The sequence below is a fragment of the Nerophis ophidion genome, unplaced genomic scaffold (assembly GCF_033978795.1).
Source record: "Nerophis ophidion isolate RoL-2023_Sa unplaced genomic scaffold, RoL_Noph_v1.0 HiC_scaffold_168, whole genome shotgun sequence".
In the NCBI taxonomy this organism is placed as follows: Eukaryota; Metazoa; Chordata; class Actinopteri; order Syngnathiformes; family Syngnathidae; genus Nerophis; species Nerophis ophidion.
The window spans coordinates 120,001-127,500 of NW_026907090.1; positions in this window are offsets into that span (position 1 = coordinate 120,001).

The following is a 7,500-nucleotide window of genomic DNA, read 5'->3' on the forward strand; positions in this document are numbered from 1 at the left end:
GTTAAGAAACATGGAAAAAGTCCCTCTATTTGATGGAAGTCAGCAACAAAAAGCTGGATTTTTTCTAAGTGTCAAGGAGAGGGTCGCTTCCAGAAGGCCCACCTGCCTTGGATCGACACCCGGTTAAGAAACATGGAAAAAGTCCCTCTATTTGATGGAAGTCAGCTACAAAAAGCTGGATTTTTTCTAAGTGTCAAGGAGGGTGTCGCTTCCAGAAGGCCCACCTGCCTTGGATCGACACCCGGCTAAGAAACATGGAAAAAGTCCCTCTATTTGATGGAAGTCAGCAACAAAAAGCTGGATTTTTTCTAAGTGTCAAGGAGGGTGTCGCTTCCAGAAGGCCCACCCGCCTTGGATCACCACCCGGTTAAGAAAAATGAAAAAAGTCCCTCTAGTTAATGGAAGTCAGCAACAAAAAGCTGGATTTTTTCTAAGTGTCAAGGAGAGGGTCGCTTCCAGAAGGCCCACCCGCCTTGGATCGACACCCGGTTAAGAAAAATGAAAAAAGTCGCTCTATTTGATGGAAGTCAGCAACAAAAAGCTGGATTTTTTCTAAGTGTCAAGGAGGGTGTCGCTTCCAGAAGGCCCACCTGCCTTGGATCGACACCCGGTTAAGAAAAATGAAAAAAGTCGCTCTATTTGATGGAAGTCAGCAACAAAAAGCTGGATTTTTTCTAAGTGTCAAGGAGGGTGTCGCTTCCAGAAGGCCCACCTGCCTTGGATCGACACCCGGTTAAGAAAAATGAAAAAAGTCCCTCTATTTGATGGAAGTCAGCAACAAAAAGCTGGAATTTTTCTAAGTGTCAAGGAGGGTGTCGCTTCCAGAAGGCCCACCTGCCTTGGATCGACACCCGGTTAAGAAAAATGAAAAAAGTCCCTCTATTTGATGGAAGTCAGCAACAAAAAGCTGGATTTTTTCTAAGTGTCAAGGAGGGTGTTGCTTCCAGAAGGCCCACCTGCCTTGGATCGACACCCGGCTAAGAAACATGGAAAAAGTCCCTCTATTTGATGGAAGTCAGCAACAAAAAGCTGGATTTTTTCTAAGTGTCAAGGAGGGTGTCGCTTCCAGAAGGCCCACCCGCCTTGGATCACCACCCGGTTAAGAAAAATGAAAAAAGTCCCTCTATTTGATGGAAGTCAGCAACAAAAAGCTGGATTTTTTCTAAGTGTCAAGGAGGGTGTTGCTTCCAGAAGGCCCACCTGCCTTGGATCGACACCCGGCTAAGAAACATGGAAAAAGTCCCTCTATTTAATGGAAGTCAGCAACAAAAAGCTGGATTTTTTCTAAGTGTCAAGGAGGGTGTCGCTTCCAGAAGGCCCACCTGCCTTGGATCGACACCCGGTTAAGAAAAATGAAAAAAGTCCCTCTATTTAATGGAAGTCGGCAACAAAAAGCTGGATTTTTTTCTAAGTGTCAAGGAGGGTGTCGCTTCCAGAAGGCCCACCTGCCTTGGATCGACACCCGGTTAAGAAAAATGAAAAAAGTCCCTCTATTTAATGGAAGTCAGCAACAAAAAGCTGCAAATATGACAGAGTATCTAGGAGGGTGTCGCTTCCAGAAGGCCCACCCGCCTTGGATCGACACCCGGTTAAGAAACATGGAAAAAGTCCCTCTATTTAATGGAAGTCAGCAACAAAAAGCTGGATTTTTTCTAAGTGTAAAAGTTGGGATTTTTTCTAAGTGTCAACTTTTGGTGTACCAACCCTTCCAAAATAAAGTCGGGATTTTTTCTAAGTGTCAACTTTTGGTGTACCAACCCTTCCAAAATAAAGTCGGGATTTTTTCTAAGTGTCAACTTTTGGTGTACCAACACTTCCAAAATAAAGTGGGGATTTTTTCTAAGTGTCAACTTATATAGTCGGGATTTTTTCTAAGTGTCAACTTATATAGTCGGGATTTTTTTCTAAGTGTCAACTTATAAAGTGGGGATTTTTTTCCAAGTGTCCACTTTTGGTTCACCATGCCTTCCAGAGTCAAAGAAGCCCCCGAGTGAGACCCAAAAAACCGGACCGAGTGATGTCATTTGGGGCCCTATTTTGAGTCATTTTGTGGGATTTCGGTGACGCCGAGGAGGGAAGCAGGTGTTCCGGGAGGGAGGGTGCCTGTCCCTTTAAGAAGGCCGGCTTGCCGTGGATCTACACCCGGGTAGGGAATTCAAAATAGGTCCCTCTATTTGCTGGAAGTCAGCACAAAAAAGCTGGAAATATGACAGGGGAAAAAAAAAAAGAAGAAGCTGCAATGATGGCAGAGTGTCCATGTGCCTGTCCCTTTAAGAAGGCCGGCTTGCCGTGGATCTCCACCCGGGTGGGGAATTCCAAATAGGTCCCTCTATTTGCTGGAAGTGCCCCCCCAAAAAGCTGTCCATTTCCCCAAGTTTTTAAGGAGGGAAAAGCCACTTTAAGCCTAAAAAGGAAAGCGGGGATTTGGAGCCCTCCGGTGGACTTCCGCCGCCGCTGCACCCTTAGAAGAAAAAGCTGCACTTATGGCAGAGTGTCCATGTGCCTGTGCCTTTAGGAAGGCCGGCTTGCCGTGGTTCTGCACCAGGGTAGGGAATTCAAAATAGGTCCCTCTATCTGCTGGAAGTCAGCACAAAAAAAAGCTGGAAATATGACAGAGTGTCAACTTTTAGTGTAATAGACCTGCGAAAGTCAAAGTCGGGATTTTTTCTAAGTGTCCACTTTTGGTGTACCAACCTTTCCAAAATAAAGTGGGGATTTTTTCTAAGTGTCCACTTTTGGTGTACCAACCTTTCCAAAATAAAGTGGGGATTTTTTCTAAGTGTCCACTTTTGGTGTACCAACCCTTCCAAAATAAAGTGGGGATTTTTTCTAAGTGTCAACTTATAAAGTCGGGATTTTTTCTAAGTGTCAACTTATAAAGTGGGGATTTTTTCTAAGTGTCAACTTATAAAGTCGGGATTTTTTCCAAGTGTCAACTTATAAAGTGGGGATTTTTTCCAAGTGTCAACTTATATAGTCGGGATTTTTTTTCAAAGTGTCAACTTGTAAAGTGGGGATTTTTTCCAAGTGTCTACTTTTGGTTCACCATGCCTTCCAGAGTCAAAGAAGCCCCCGAGTGAGACCCAAAGAACCGGACCGAGTGATGTCATTTGGGGCCCTATTTTGAGTCATTTTGTGGGATTTCGGTGACGCCGAGGAGGGAAGCAGGTGTCAAGGGACAGGGGGGTGCCTGTCCCTTGAAGAAGGCCGGCTTGCCGTGGATCTACACCCGGGTAGGGAATTCAAAACAGGTCCCTCTATTTGCTGGAAGTCAGCACGAAAAAAAGCTGGAAATATGACAGAGTGCCCCCCAAAAAAAAAGAAGCTGCAATGATGGCAGAGTGTCCATGTTGCTGTCCCTTTAGGAAGGCCGGCTCGCCGTGGATCTCCACCCGAGTGGGGAATTCCAAATAGGTCCCTCCATTTGCTGGAAGTGCCCCCCCAAAAAGCTGTCCATTTCCCCAAGTTTTTAAGGGAAACAAAAACCAGGGTTGGGGTTGGATGCATCACACTGTAAGTCTCGGCTGCAGCCAGAAGCAAGTATTAAAAAGATAGACACCAACCATCATTTAAAAAGGGGAAAACAAATCCATTCATCAATAAATCATATCCAAATTTAAAAAAAGAGGCAGCTCAAAAGAGAGGGTGTGTGTCCAGCAGAAAATAGGCATGATAAACAAAGAGGGCTGGGGTTTGGAGGAGGGCAAAATGTCCCGCAGCCGGCCGCCCGAGTTCCGGGATGCCCAGCACGTCCATAACGCACCCCGCAAAGTCAAACTGGAAGTGGAGGGGAAAAAAGCTGGGAAAGAAGTTAAATGTCCTCAAAGTGTTCCAAAATCAGTCCCACGAGTCCCGCAGCTGGCCACCCGAGTCCAGGGAAGCCCGGCACCTCCGTAACAAGGCCCGCAAAGTCACACTGCAAGTGGGGGAGAAAAGCTGGCATAGTAGCCAAAAGTCCTCAAAGTGTTCAAAAATCAGTCCCCCACCAGCCCCGCAGCTGGCCACCCGAGTCCAGGGACGCCCGGCACAGCCGTAACGCACCCCGCAAAGTCAAACTGCAAGTGGGGGAGAAAAGCTGGGGGAAAATCCAAAAGTCCTCAACGTTTTCAAAATCCGCACCCGGGACTGAGTCCAGCAAGTCCCCCCGGTCCCAAAAATGCCATTTTTTTCAAAAAATACCCAAAAAATGCGGGGGCCGGATTTCGGAACCGGCGTACCGCTTTCGGCCCGCGTGCCCTAGATCGGAGACCGATGTCAAAAATGGACGCCGGTCGGGTATTTTTTTCCTTGGGGTCTATAGAGAGTAAATCCGGAGGAAAATTGGCCTTACGAGCAAAGGGAGGGATTTTAGGGGGCATAACGTCCAGCCGCCTGCCTCCCGGGTCCCGGGGAAGAGAAAGTCCAGAAAACTCATAAAATCATGCCCAGCATGGAGATCCACAAGTCCCGCCGCAGGCCCGAGGCTTCCCGGGTCCCGGGAATGACCAAAAGACACCCAGGAGTGGACCATCGAAAGTGGGAGGGAAATGGAGGGAAAGTCGGGAAAAAGGTCCAAAATGGGTTGAAAATCATATGATCCCACCCAGGGTAGAGTTCCACAAGTCCCGCAGCGAGCTGCACGAGCCGCAGGAACACCGGGAATGACCAAAAGGCACCCAGAAGCGAACCAGCGAAAGTGGGGGACAATTTGAGAAAAAGTTGGAAAAAGGTCCGAAATTGATTAAAAATCCTACCCAGGATGGAGTTCCAGAAGCCCCGCAGCGAGCTGCACGAGCCGCAGGAACACCGGGAATGACCAAAAGGCACCCAGAAGTGAACCAGCGAAAGTGGGGGGAAAATGGAGGAAAAGGAGGAAAAAGTACCAAATTGTTTAAAAATCCTACCCAGGATGGAGTTCCAGAAGCCCCGCAGCGAGCTGCACGAGCCGCAGGAACACCGGGAATGACCAAAAGGCACCCAGAAGTGAACCATCAAAAGTGGGGGACAATTTGAGAAAAAGTTGGAAAAAGGTCCGAAATTGATTAAAAATCCTACCCAGGATGGAGTTCCAGAAGCCCCGCAGCGAGCTGCGCGAGCCGCGGGAACACCGGGAATGACCAAAAGGCACCCAGAAGTGAACCATCAAAAGTGGGGGACAATTTGAGAAAAAGTTGGAAAAAGGTCCGAAATTGATTAAAAATCCTACCCAGGATGGAGTTCCAGAAGCCCCGCAGCGAGCTGCACGAGCCGCAGGAACACCGGGAATGACCAAAAGGCACCCAGAAGTGAACCAGCGAAAGTGGGGGGAAAATGGAGGAAAAGGAGGAAAAAGTACCAAATTGTTTAAAAATCCTACCCAGGATGGAGTTCCACAAGTCCCGCAGCGAGCTGCACGAGCCGCAGGAACACCGGGAATGACCAAAAGGCACCCAGAAGTGAACCATCAAAAGTGGGGGACAATTTGAGAAAAAGTTGGAAAAAGGTCCGAAATTGATTAAAAATCCTACCCAGGATGGAGTTCCAGAAGCCCCGCAGCGAGCTGCACGAGCCGCAGGAACACCGGGAATGACCAAAAGGCACCCAGAAGTGAACCAGCGAAAGTGGGGGGAAAATGGAGGAAAAGGAGGAAAGAGTACCAAATTGTTTAAAAATCCTACCCAGGATGGAGTTCCAGAAGCCCCGCAGCGAGCTGCACGAGCCGCAGGAACACCGGGAATGACCAAAAGGCACCCAGAAGTGAACCAGCGAAAGTGGGGGGAAAATGGAGGAAAAGGAGGAAAAAGTACCAAATTGTTTAAAAATCCTACCCAGGATGGAGTTCCACAAGTCCCGCAGCGAGCTGCACGAGCCGCAGGAACACCGGGAATGACCAAAAGGCACCCAGAAGTGAACCAGCCAAAGTGGGGGACAATTTGAGAAAAAGTTGGAAAAAGGTCCAAAATTGATTAAAAATCCTACCCAGGATGGAGTTCCAGAAGCCCCGCAGCGAGCTGCACGAGCCGCAGGAACACCGGGAATGACCAAAAGGCACCCAGAAGTGAACCATCAAAAGTGGGGGACAATTTGAGAAAAAGTTGGAAAAAGGTCCGAAATTGATTAAAAATCCTACCCAGGATGGAGTTCCAGAAGCCCCGCAGCGAGCTGCGCGAGCCGCAGGAACACCGGGAATGACCAAAAGGCACCCAGAAGTGAACCATCAAAAGTGGGGGACAATTTGAGAAAAAGTTGGAAAAAGGGCCGAAATTGTTTAAAAATCCTACCCAGGATGGAGTTCCAGAAGCCCCGCAGTGAGCTGCCCGAGCCGCAGGAACACCGGGAATGACCAAAAGGCACCCAGAAGTGAACCATCAAAAGTGGGGGACAATTTGAGAAAAAGTTGGAAAAAGGTCCGAAATTGATTAAAAATCCTACCCAGGATGGAGTTCCAGAAGCCCCGCAGCGAGCTGCGCGAGCCGCAGGAACACCGGGAATGACCAAAAGGCACCCAGAAGTGAACCATCAAAAGTGGGGGACAATTTGAGAAAAAGTTGGAAAAAGGGCCGAAATTGTTTAAAAATCCTACCCAGGATGGAGTTCCAGAAGCCCCGCAGTGAGCTGCCCGAGCCGCAGGAACACCGGGAATGACCAAAAGATACCCAGGAGTGAACCAGCCAAAGTGGGGGACAATTTGAGAAAAAGTTGGAAAAAGGTCCGAAATTGTTTAAAAATCCTACCCAGGATGGAGTTCCAGAAGTCCCGCAGCGAGCTGCGCGAGCTCCGGGACCCCCGGGAATGACCAAAAGATACCCAGGAGTGAACCAGCGAAAGTGGGGGACAATTTGAGAAAAAGTTGGAAAAAGGTCCGAAATTGTTTAAAAATCCTACCCAGGATGGAGTTCCAGAAGTCCCGCAGCGAGCTGCGCGAGCTCCGGGGCCCCCGGGAATGACCAAAAGATACCCAGGAGTGAACCAGCCCAAGTGGGGGACAAATGGAAGAAAAGCCGGGCCAAGTCCAAAAAAGTTGGATTTTTTGCCAAAGTGTCAACATGCGTGATTTTGTCAGAGTGTCCACTTTTGGGATTTTTTCAAAGTCCAACAACGAGAGAGGCCTGGCCTCCAGCCTGTCTAGCCTCTTCCATGAGACACTTAGAAAAAATCCCGTGCAAAAAAAGTGGATTTTTTCTAAGTCCAACAACGAGAGAGGCCTAACTTCCAGCCTCCTTAGCCTCTTTCTTCCGTGGAGCAAAAGTTGGATTTTTTGCCTAAGTGTCAACATGCGTGATTTTGTCAGAGTGTCCACTTTTGGGATTTTTTCTAAGTCCAACAACGAGAGAGGCCTGGCCTCCAGCCTGTTTAGCCTCTTCCATGTGACACTTAGAAAAAATCCCAGCCAAAAAAAGTGGATTTTTTCTAAGTCCAACAACGAGAGAGGCCTAACTTCCAGCCTCCTTAGCCTCTTTCGTTCACATACTTAGAAAAAAATCCCAGCGCCAAGCCCAATGCATTTCAATGGGATTTATTTTTCGAGCCGGATTTTTTCTA